The sequence below is a fragment of the Perissodus microlepis genome, chromosome 6 (genome assembly GCF_051167445.1).
Source record: "Perissodus microlepis isolate ML-2025 ecotype Zambia chromosome 6, ASM5116744v1, whole genome shotgun sequence".
In the NCBI taxonomy this organism is placed as follows: Eukaryota; Metazoa; Chordata; class Actinopteri; order Cichliformes; family Cichlidae; genus Perissodus; species Perissodus microlepis.
In genome coordinates, this window is record NC_140466.1 from 19638822 (window position 1) to 19651004 (window position 12183).

Sequence of the window (12183 nt, forward strand, 5' to 3'; positions counted from 1 at the left end):
TGAAGTTAAAATATCAGCTTTTTTATGACACAGACTCCACAATAAGACTTTTAGAGAGTAGAGAGCTGTGAGGGATGGACAGATACAGCACTGGGAAGCTGTTTCGATTCTCTAAGGAAAGAGCTACTGAAGAGCTGCGACTGGACCTCAACACGACAGCTGAACATCTTTCCACTTTTTCCTTCCACTGTTTTCTGAACAGATTTCCGAGTTGCTTCTTCTTCTTACCAAACTACACTCTGCACCCGTGCGTTCTTGCACAGCTTTAGTAATTTTGCCTTTCCAGTGTTGAAGTGGTGAAATCGCCTCTTCTTTTGTTCCATTTTATTTGCTTGCAAAAGCCAAAATTATAAGTTAGTGAGACACCAGAAAATCATTAAAAATCCACCCCAGCAATTAATGTGAATCACTGGGACTGGGTGTAGTTAAGACTAGGCTTAAGTTTGGCTGGTGCAACCCTGCTCCAGGGTGTAGGTGGGTTTTATCTGCTTTTACTCTAGAATCGGGCAATGGTGGCTAAAACTTGTTTAATCTGTGCTTCTTCACCGCTTCCTCTTATGTTAGTAAAGTAGGAAACAATCAGCCGTGAAACCTGTATCGTGATGTATTTAGATTACTTGGGGTGAACTGCACAGCCTGCTGCAGTTACAGAAGCCTGACTTATTGCCGTGTATATGCTTTTGTATTTGCAGTTTTTTTTAAGGATTGTGTGAAATCTGTTAAGTAAGCATTAAAGTCAAAAAGTATTGAGCAACGTATTCAACGGCCCAGCCGCCTCCCTGCTAGAGTTCAGCCGCTGTGTTGAAACGTTATTTCTCTGTGTGAGCACATCTGACTCAATCTCAGTTTCCTATACACACACACACACATGCTCGCAAGTTCCCTACTGTTTGTGTATGTGTGTGTGTGTGTGTGTGGAGGGGGGTTGCTTTATCTGAATGTATGCATGTGTGTTTCTGTGTGTGTGTGTGTTGTTACACTAAACAGAAATCCAGCGTCCTCACTTCTCTCTTCTGTTCTCAGTCTGCTGGTTGGCTGACCGCAGACACTCCTGTTCAGCACAGCGCTCTCTCCTTGTCTCCATGACAACTGGCTGTCACAAAGACATCGCGCTCGCCACGCACCTGAGATCAGGAAGAAGGAAGCGCTTGGTCCCGCCTACGCCAAACTCTCCAAGGAATTCAGGTAGGGTAACCAACGCACGCACGCACACACGCACGCACGCACGCACACACACACACACACACACACAGATACAGGAATACACTTTACGCAGTCTTGAATGAGAAGTGAATACTGTGACTCAGGGTTGCTGAACCTCAATAACATGATCAAACAAGTATGACATTTTCTGAAAAGATCAGAAAAGAGGATAAAGCGCATGTAGCGAGACGAGGAAGGACTGTGTGAAGGAGTAGAAAGAAAAAACTGTTTTGAAACTGTGAGAAACTGTTTATATTGGACATTTAAAGGTTCAGATTTCCCTTTCAGCTGTCAGTCATGCTTTTTGTCACGCTCATGCTGACAATTCAAACACAAGAAACCTGAGAGAGTGCCCGAGTGGGTTGTTATTACACAAAGGTGTCATTACAGAGGGATCTGCAGCGCGCACGTCAGAGAGGTGAACACTACAGTGTAAAGACAGCATGTCATCGTGACCTCAGGGGTGTATGTGTGTATTTGTGAATGAGCAAAGGTCGCGTGTGTGATCATCACTAATAAGCAAGCGGTGGATGAGAGCGATCATGTGGTAGGTGTGCAGGAAACTCCTTTAGAGGAATGCTGCTGAATGTCCTCTCTCAGGTCTGGCTGATCGCACTAACTCACATACACACACACACACTTGGATTGGACAGGGCCACAGGAGGATAGCGTTTCCTATCCGGAATGATAGGAAGGAGGAGGCAGGGAGGAGGTGTGCTGGGGGTATGGGCAGTCAGATTCTGGTTTGGTGAGTTTTAGGAGCTGGCAGTGTGTACACCATACACATAGCGAAAGAGAGAAACAGAAAGGGAAAGACGAGCTGAGAGAGAGGTAGAAGAAAGAAAGGGGACTAAAAGCAGGAGCGTGGAGCGTTTAGGTGACAGACGGCGAAGCTTCGGGAGCGGCAGCACCTTCGCTGAACATCATGCAGGCTTGACTTGAGCGCCGTGACAGTTATGCTGTGCTGTAAGGAAGACAGATTTGTGTGTGTGTGTGTGTGTGTGGTTGTGTGTATGTTGGGATGAAGAGGGTCCTCTCTGATGTGTGTCCTGGGATGATTAGTGTGTGCTCCAAACTTTTTCCCCTTTTCCTCTCTCCCTCCTCATCTCTCCCCCCTTCTCGCTTCTGAGGAATGTGGGGCTTATGTCAGTGAGAGTCAGGTACAGACTCACTAATTACTAGTGCCCTCCCTCGCTCCCTCCCTCTTTCCCTCCCTCTCTCTCTCTAATGCTTTCCTTCAACTCTGTCACCTCCTGCTCTCTCCTCCACTTCGAGACCTTGTGCACTGGCCTCCTTCTCCCGTCTCCCGCTGTTACGTCTACGAGCGCTGTCGTGACTGGAGCAGAGGAGAGGACAAACAGAGAGGATCTGAGTCAGAATCCAAAAAAACACCAAAAGGAGAAGAGAAACTTTGACTCGTCCTCTCCTCTGTGTGTGTGTGTGTGCAGTGTGTGTGTGTGCAGTGTGTTTGACAGAAGTGTCTGAGATCTCTTCTCATTGTGCTTTGGGGGACCTGTCATTGAAGACAGGAAGTGCCCTGACAGCGAACACGGAGCCGGAGAGAACCTGACTGTCTGTACAAAGGAAGATAGAAGGCGGGAGGGGAAGATGAGAAAGTGACAAGCCGGATCGTTGCCTTTTGACGCCGACGCTGTGACTACACGTCCCATCATCCTACAGGTTGGCTGGGAACTCATCGTGTGTGTGCATCCCCCCCCCTTTTTCTTTTTCTTTTTCAGAAATTCTCTCTCATTTCAGTCTGAACAGTTATGTTGTAAATGTAGCTGAGAGCCATGGTGTGTTTTCTCACCTGGAGGTTTAACAGCACACACTCAAACACAGACACACTCACTCACACACACACACATGCACACACACTCACACAGTGGGTAATCTGGAAGGACATTTCTTCAGCTGGTCCAGTGTTCACATTGACCCAACTGACTGCTGTAACCTTCACTGCAAGGTTACGGAGCGAGTACTGAATGTTTATTTGTGTGTGTGTGTGTGTGTTCTATGGGTGTCTTGTCTTGTCATCTTCTGCGTGTGTGTGTGGGTTTCAGAAACTGGTCGAGCAGGGCGCCAGTTAGCCTTGGGTGTCCTGTTGTTGTACAAACGAGACTTAGCTGCTCGAGTGTATACGTGTGCATATGAAAGCAGAGTAGTGTGTGCGTGTGTGTACCCGTGTGTCTGTGTGTTTTTGTGTGTGTGTGTGACAGTTTACATCCAGCTGATCTTTTCAAGAACAACTGTCTCACTGACATAGAGGGTATCCGCTCAAATTTGCCAAGCTGTCATTTGTCCAGCTGTAGTTTCTGGAAATATTCACGTGTTTCTCCACATAACGAAATGCAGTAAGTGATGCCTCAAATCTTATTTATGCTTAAGCTCATTCAAGCAAGCATTCAAAGTACAATAATATACTATGTGTGACTTTTAAATGTCAGTTGAAAGGAAATCAGAGTGTAAAAATGACAGTAAGTCACAAGTCAGTTTACAGTAATTTAAGTTGTACTTGCATTGAAGTTAACTTTAGTTTCTGTTTCCTGGTAACCAGTTTGGCACGCAGTATGGGGCCGGTTGACCAAGTTATTCCTTTATTATTTTTTTGGGGTGGAAAATTTAAGTTAGATTATTAAAGTGCTTTTAGACTAGAAGTCACATTTTTAAACATACATCCATACTGTACTTTATTCTATACTCTTATCTACTTATACACTTGTCTACATCTACTTCACGTCCATGTGGGGTAGATAAGCTGGGGTTCAAACCTGGAACGGTGCTAACCACTGCACCATAGTCCCACACGAAGCTTACAGCCAAAGTACTAACCAGGCTAGACTCTGCTCACTCTCTGAGATCCAATGAGAGCGTCTGGTTTTTGCTTTTTTCAGTATTATTTTTCTCTATAATATTGGAGGTCATTGTCAGGGATTAGATCAGATTAGCTTCTACAATACAAACACACCACTGTCACTCACAGCCTTGTAGACATCCAGTCTCGGTAAACATTTGCACAGACCTCGCGTTTGCTATCTGAGCAAATTTGACCAAACTGACAAAACTAAAGACAACTACCATGTACGTTAGTTTTATTTGTCAGAAGTTTATTTTATCTCGGTTAATTGAATTGTTCTTTTTCTCACTAGTTTACTCTTTAGCTTAGTTTCAGTTAAGGTTTCAGTTCAGGTTTGGGTTCAGGTTAGAGCCAGTTTAAGGTTAGCATGAGGGTATGTCTTCAGGAAATAAGCATAAGTCAGTTTACTGCCTTCTGAAGTGATGGAAACAAGACTAAATGTTTGTGTACAGAAGGCCAGCTTCCGTGTGAATACTGTAAATACCTGGACCTGTAAGGTGTTTCAAAGGTGTGTGTGTGTTGAAGTGCTGGTCAGACCTGATGAAGTGGTGACACGTGGCTTCTTTAGACATTCTGATGTAAAAACCGAAGCCAAAAATAGAAACCAGTTGAATGGTTAGCATATGGAAGGGGTTATTCAATCGGGGCTTTGCGTTTGTCTGTGTCGCCGTCTCGGACAGTAGCTGTGGCTTCGTTACTGATTGTGTAACCAAGTTCAATAGGTGAACCATTTTTCCGAGTGGCGCTTATCTCTCAACTCGCTGTATCACATTCCACAAGTGGAAAGCACAGAAGCAGACGTCATCTAAGACATACATTTATATCTCGATGTTTGTCCTAGTTTGAATTTATTTTTGCTGTGTTTTGGCCCTCTCTAGTTTCAGGAAGAAAAGACAGATTTCTTAAACTAGAAGGCAACAGGAAGAGATCTTTTATTTAACATATCAGTTTTTTTTAAGCAAGAAGCCGATTGGACTTTATTATTTAGCAAACCTCAAGCATAAGGAAGAGAAACAGCATAAACTGCACACTCACACAGACACAAGCGTGCACCATGATCATGTCACATGTCTGTCACATGATCATCTTAGGCTCATGATGGGGAAGCACAGATTCAGTGTAGTGTGTACGCGACAAAGCCATAAGCCTAATCCACCAGCACATAGGCAGAGATCTAGAGCTGCAGAGTAACGAGTGCAGCGGAGAGAGAGAGGCAGAAGGAAACCTGTTAGCGCTATTGTGTTGTTTATGAAACACCTGTAACAAGATCTGATCAGCCTTGCTCTCCTCTCTCTCCCTTTCTTTCTTTCTGTTTGTCGCAAATACACACATACCGGGAAAGCACAATGGCCACATTCTTCCCCTTTATCAAACCCCCCACCTCCCTCTTCAGCTCCCCTCTGATCGGGCCAAACACCGAACAGCAGTGAGCTGAAGGGAAGTTGAACCGAGTTTAAAAAAATAGGGTAACAAGTACAGGTGGAAAAAAAGGGAGAGGAACATATGATTTATAATGTGCTTGTCTCTTCCTCTTGTAACAAAGATGGAAAATAAGGGTTGAGAATGAGAAACGTGACGGAAAAGAAATGTTAGAAGATTGTCAGAGAGGATGACAAATAAATTTGGAGGAACAATATTCATCAGGAGTTTTAAAGGGCCAGTTCCTCAATTCATGAAATCAGATTTTCTGAAAGTCTATCAAACAGAACAAAAGTGATGGTGTTTTTAAAAACCATTGAAAAAAACATTTGTTGAAAGAATTAGTTTTATGATACACGCCTCAAGCGCGTTGGTTAGGGTTTGTTTCACTTTAGAGCAGCGATGTGAAATATAAAGCCCGAGGGCCAGAATCGGCCTGGCGAGGACTCCAATCTGGCCCACTGATGGTTTTGGAAAAATGTGAAGGAGGACTTAAATCATGGGCTTGCAACTGTATTTTCACAAGTTTTACAGTATTTGCTACTAAAAAAAGTTCTCCCCCATGACCATTCACACTACACCCAAGTAATTATGTAAAAGATAGTTTCTGTTTTCATTATCTACAATAGAAATTCCTGTTTTGTGTTGTTTTGCAATGATTCCACAGTAAGAAACATGAAAGAAAAAGAAAGATTTTTTGTGAATTAAAATAAACGTCCTGTTTCATAATTACAGGATGGTCTGGGCGATGAGCTACCAGATCTTTTTCTGTTTTTTACAATTTAAGCTGAATGAATCAGGCTGACAGATGTCTTTGATTTACTACAGGCACATTTCTTTATTGTGTAGAAAAAGTGAGATGAGCTGTTGAAACTGCAACTTGAAACTTTTTCTTATCTGAGGGATTTAATGTTAAACTTCTTTATACTGACAGAAAGAGAGAGCTTCACTCGTTTGGCCCACTTAAACTTTATGTGGCCCTTTATGTAAAATGACTTTAACATCCCTGCTTTAGCAAACGGCTTGTTGAGATTTAATGAAATATAATTATTATTTTTGTTAACTACAAAGTTGTTTATTTGGTAAAATTTCTAAAATTTATGTGAAATCTATAAGATATGGCAGCATGCTAGTGCAATGGTTAGGGCTCGCATCACAGCAATAAAATCCTGGATTTGAATCCACCGGGAGTCTTTCTGTGTGGAGTCTGCATGTTCTCCCTGCACCTTGCACCTGCATGGCTTCCTCCCACAGTTCAAACACATGCATGTTGGGTTAATCACCGATTCTGAATTGGCTGTAGGGTGTAAGAGTGAGCGTGTATTTTTCCATAAAGCATTGAATCTCATAAATGTAGTCTGAAGCTCAATCTTGAACTAATTAGCTGATTTTTAAAAAAAAAACTACTTTGAAACACGACCCAGGTAAATGGTTGGATCCCTCCTCTAATCACTTCCCGTAACCGTAGCTGTGATTTGATATCACTGGGACTAAACCTCTGACCAGGTCAAGAAAACCCCAGCTCCCTTATTGTCCTCCCTCTTCTGCTCTTAACTTTTATTTTTTTTAACCTCTGGGTAGAGGTGTCCTCCACAGCAGCGGTCCCCAACCCCCGGGCCTCGGACCGGTACCGGTCCGTGAGTCGTTTGGTACCGGGCCGCGAGAGTTGAGGCTCAGGTGTGAAATGTATAGTTTTCAGGGTTTTTATCGGTTTCCAGCGTTATTTTGTTATCGTTTTTATCGTTAACTCGGTTTTCCTGAGTCTTTTCACGTGTGTTATGAATAAATCTTCTTTTTTTCGGTACCAGTACTAGTTTTATTTTGTTGTATTTATCCGCGACACATTAAAGGCCGGTCCATGAAAATATTGTCGGGCATAAACCGGTCCGTGGCGCAAAAAAGGTTGGGGACCACTGCTCCACAGCGTACTCTTCTTACAGCTCTGTTTCAGTTAAGTGTACGTAGGATGTTGGAAAAGCCCTATGGAGTGTCATTAGTTCTGTTTTCCCCCATCAAACTCCTTCAGCTATTGTTGCTCCTGTTACTCTTTCCTTAGCAAAAGGTTTAAACCCGCTCCCCCCTCAGAAGATGAGAACAGTTCCCGACCAATTCTGTCTGCAGCAATGACATCAGCCCCTCATCCTCCACTGAGGGACAACTCTGACTTGCCATCTCTCTGCTATGAGCCATTTATTATCTGCAAAATGTTCTGCTACAGGCTCTTCTCAGTCTGAGATGCACAACACATTCATCGGTGCTCATCCCTCCAAATAAGGGGTATGAGGGGTTAAACCGCTGTTTAGTTCCTGCCTCTTAATCTGAGAGAACTGTAGCGTGTCATGCACAGATCCTTAGTAATGCTAAAGTAGTCTCATTTTTACCAGAAAGGACTTTAGAGTCACTGTTTTGAAGTGTTTGAGCTTTTAGCTAAGGCCGTCGAATATTTTGATTGAGACTGGAGAAAGTAACACCTATGAGTCAAGCATTCATGTGGCTCTTAGGCATCAAAGTAACCCCTCACTGACTCAATCTGGAACCCCCAACTCAAGTCGGCACTGAAACGTAAACCAAGTAGGACCGCTAGCTTCAAAACTGAAGCATTAAATAGCTTCATGACCACAGACGATCACCTTCAAAACACAGCAAAAGCTGCACAGAGACACTGAGCTTAACTGCCAGGTTCACCAACTCTGTATTTATGCAGTGGAAGGAGTAGAGAAACTATATGACCCACAAGTGAACTTAGATAACCACACCAGCTCTTACCAGTGTGGCGTTAGCCATAGCCATAATGAGACAGTGACAACAGTCACTAAAGCGTTACAACCCTGGGCAGTGACGTAAGAAAAACCTAATGCTCGAGAGCTCAGGACATTATTTTCATAACTAACGGCATCTGTACTGAGAGGACGATGGGTGCTAGCTGTAATCAGCAGCAAAATCTATAATCCAGCCATCCTGGATTCTGATTGGATAGACACCTCCTTCACACTTTACAGTTACACTTGGACGAACACCAGGGTTGCACTTAGTAACATCACAAGCACAGGACCTCGCAGAGCTTGTCCTTATCCAGAGATTAGGACATCACCATACTGTCAGACAACAAACACAACACAGACACATCGTTGTTGTTGTTTATCTATATTTTATCTTCGGTAACATGACAGCTGTTCTCGCACAGCCAGGATAAAAAGTAACGTCAGCAGACGTCCAGTTGCTTAACAAACTGATGTTCAGTTATAGATTACGCATCAAGGCATTGAGTGAAGGCTATGGTCAAAGGGTCTGTTTGTACAACTGAAACTCCACAGATAATCACTGGGTGATTTAAAGTGAATTTTTGCTGTGAAAGATAAACCATTATGTAAATCGGATATTTCATCCAAGCACTTCCTGTAACTTTAGCTTTATCCAAGGATGGCTACGCCCATGACCAGGTCAAGAAAACCCCAGGTCTCTGCATTGTTCTCACTCTTCTTCTTTTACCTTGTTTCCTCTGATGGCTCTCTGACCTCCAGGCAGAGATCATCACCACAGTTCAGTCAGCTCAAAGGCAACTGTTTCTTGAAAGAGTGGTGCGAGATGCACAAATAAGCCTTCTGTGTGTGCTCTTTTTTGCTAAGTACCCAGAGAAAGCTAAAAAATGTATTCTGCATGGACAGATATAACGCAAAGTCTGCCAGCAAACTTTACAAGCAACAAAGCAAGTCACTGCTAAACTACCTACTCTGCAAGGTGTCCTCTGACATTTACCATGAAGATCATACTCTTTCCAGCCTTGTTTATCAATAACTAAAGGATCGACAAATTCTCTAGATTGTCTCTCTTTCGGTAAAAGCGAGCAGCTCTTGTTGCGTGCCACTACAAAAGTTATCCCTCAATTACTAAACCAATCAGAAATGTTCAGCTGTAAATCAAACCCTTTTGTAGATCTGAAATGTTCTCAAGCAGGAACTTTTGAGGATAAAATCATTTCCTTGAAACATATTTATGAAAGCTTGGAGAACTATTGCCATGTAATGATTACGCATTCAGTTATTTCTGAGTGGTTTTGTACTGGTGAAACCTGCTGTGCTGCAAAGACAGCACAAACAACCAGTTTGTGGTGATTATTTTACTTAAGAAATTCAGCACCAACATGTCTGTCCAGAACAGTTAACGGACTAATCCTGTTTGCGGAAGTAGATTTTGAGGAAAATGCTGTGCTGTGTGTGAAAAAACCACATTATCAGGAGTTGAAACCTCTGAAGTCTAGTAGCAGAATTATACATATGTGTTAAATCTGCTCTGTAGATACGTAGCAGAATATGTAAGTTGTGTCTTCATTAAATTAAAAAAATTCTTTCTCCAAAATACAGTTAGATAGGTCACCTGTTCACTGGTTGCTGACAGTTTATTTACTCTCAACTCAACTAAAGCATTGGTACACTTTTTATAATTGAAAGATATCTGCATTGATTTTATTGCCACTTTAATTAACCATACATTTTTTGCCTAAATCAACATGCAAGTAGGACTTCAAATATAAATCGTAGTGTCAGACTGTCCAAACTCTTAATTCCACTATCTACCCCAGCCACCACCACTTAGCTTCTTACACTGTGTACTCTTGTGTTCACCTCCTAGATATAGTTAATAATATGTAGTGCTTCCACTGAACAGCACTGAAGATTAGCGTTCAAAGGGATCATTTATATTTCATTCTTTGACCACATGAACGCTGTCAACCACGATAAGGAGACAGTTATTTCAAAACTCGGATTATCTGTCTGTGTAGACTGATTTCACAACATTTAAATGTGAAAAAGTCTTTTTTCCCCTCTTTGTAATTAGACTGTGCCTTTGAGATGAGATATTGTGCAACTGCCTTCCTTCTGCGAACGTGGCGGAACTGTCGAGTGTGTAAACAGGTGACTTCCACTCACTGCGAAGGCTGGATCAACACTCCTCTTCCCCCCTTTTCCCCTCTCTCCCTCTGCCTTTGTGCTGTTCAACCTTTGACCCACGAGTAACCCCTCCACCCCCCCAGTGCGGTGACACCGCTGAACCCTCCATCCTCTCCTCCTATCCTGCTCGCCTCCCTCCCTTCCCTCTTCTGTCCCCCAAACCTGCTCGTACACTAATGCTGTTATCCTGCTTCATTTCACTGCTTGTTTCCTGAATCCTCCTCTTGCGCCCTTTCAGGTTAAACGAGTGAGGTCGGAGACATGTTATAAGACAGGTTCACAAACGTATGTATGATGCTTTGTCTTCTGTATTGGTCCATATTAGCAGTGGCATAACCGGTTTCTAATGTAAGGGACGTAGGACAAACCCTACGTTTGTCCTAACAGACAGTTAAACTTCAGGTGCTTTCGTAGAGGAGCTGCAGAGATTACAAAACAAAAGTAAAGTGCATAAGCTCATGCTGGAATCATTATGAAACAGACTTGGGGAAAAAAATGCCAAGGTATCCTTTTAGCTTGTTCACAGACACACACACACACACACACACACACACCAAGTTTCTTGTTGCATGTACTCAAACAGACTCTTCTCTGCATACCTGTTGCTACACACAATGGGCTAGTTGTCTGGACAGCAGGCCAAGAGGCAAGGTGTGTGTGTGTGCAGAGGGTGGTTTGATACTGGCAGGGAGGGCGAGTAAATGTGGATGTTGTTGAGGGGTGTGTTTTGTGTGTAAGTGAGTCTGTTGCAGGGAAAGAAGCTACACACGGCTTTGCGCTGGATCTCCTGATAAGGCCAAACGCAGACACACAGGGCTGAATTTCCATCACTTAAGAGGACAGTAAAGTCATTTACATATATGTTAAGAACAGCTAACTTAACCACTACTTTCCGAACAGTAAACTGGTATTCTTCAAATCTAAACCACGTCCACAAACATGTGCACACGCAGACTCACACTGTGCCAGAATGGAATGTTCCGTAGGTTGAATCTGAACTGATGCACAAAACTGACATAAAGTATCCACACTGAAGCACTCTCTCTCTCACACACACACACACTCTTTATATGCAGACAGTCGGGCTCTTTCTCTCTCTGATCTTCCCTCTCTCTTATGTTCCCACACCCCCCCTTCTTCCCTCCCCTTTGTTGTGTTAGGGGTTTCAGTACGGGAGCAGGTGAACAGGTGGAATTCACACTGCTTTAGTTTCTCAGGGTGATGTCTTTGTATTTTTCACGTCATTAAGCCTCTGTTTCGGGGCGGTGTGCATGACACTGTTTAGCAGAACAGCTATTGTGCGTTAGCTGTCGAGAACAGCGATGAATTCCATCCGCTTTTCATTCTGTTCATTCTGTTCTTATCTGCCTACCTTCCCTTCTCACTTTACCGAGTGTGTGTGTGTGTGTGTTTTCATTTCTTTAGGTGTGCTAGCTAGAGATTGTTCAGTCTTTCCAGGAAATAAGGGATGATGCCAAAAGACAAAAGATACATTACTTGTATGCTAAAGCATGACATACAGTACATTTATGGATGTGGACTGATTATAGGTGATGCTCCATTCATAAAGACATGTGATGCTTACTACTGCTGGTATTTGATAAGACAACCAATCAGAGGCTCTGACTGTTAACCACGCGTTTGTACTACAGTGAACATATCAAAATTGCCGCCCTGCAAATATTCACAAAGTTATCTGGTGACTGCTGACGATTACCGGGGCAAACATTTTGACGCTGAACTGCTGTTTGAGCA

The 12183-nt window shown here is 43.1% G+C and overlaps 1 protein-coding gene across 9 annotated transcripts in view; it reads left to right on the plus strand.

The window, feature by feature from the left end:
- The first annotated feature begins 1014 nt into the window (after nucleotides 1-1014).
- rbm47 (RNA binding motif protein 47) overlaps nucleotides 1015-12183 on the plus strand; it is a 37610-nt gene continuing 26441 nt past the window's right edge. For 3 of the 9 annotated variants that reach the window (XM_084931363.1, XM_084931365.1, XM_084931366.1), the window contains exon 1: nucleotides 2178-2883. The gene's annotated coding sequence lies outside the window, so the exon portion shown is untranslated. The other 6 variants (XM_084931357.1, XM_084931356.1, XM_084931358.1 and 3 more) reach the window with 6 other exon arrangements.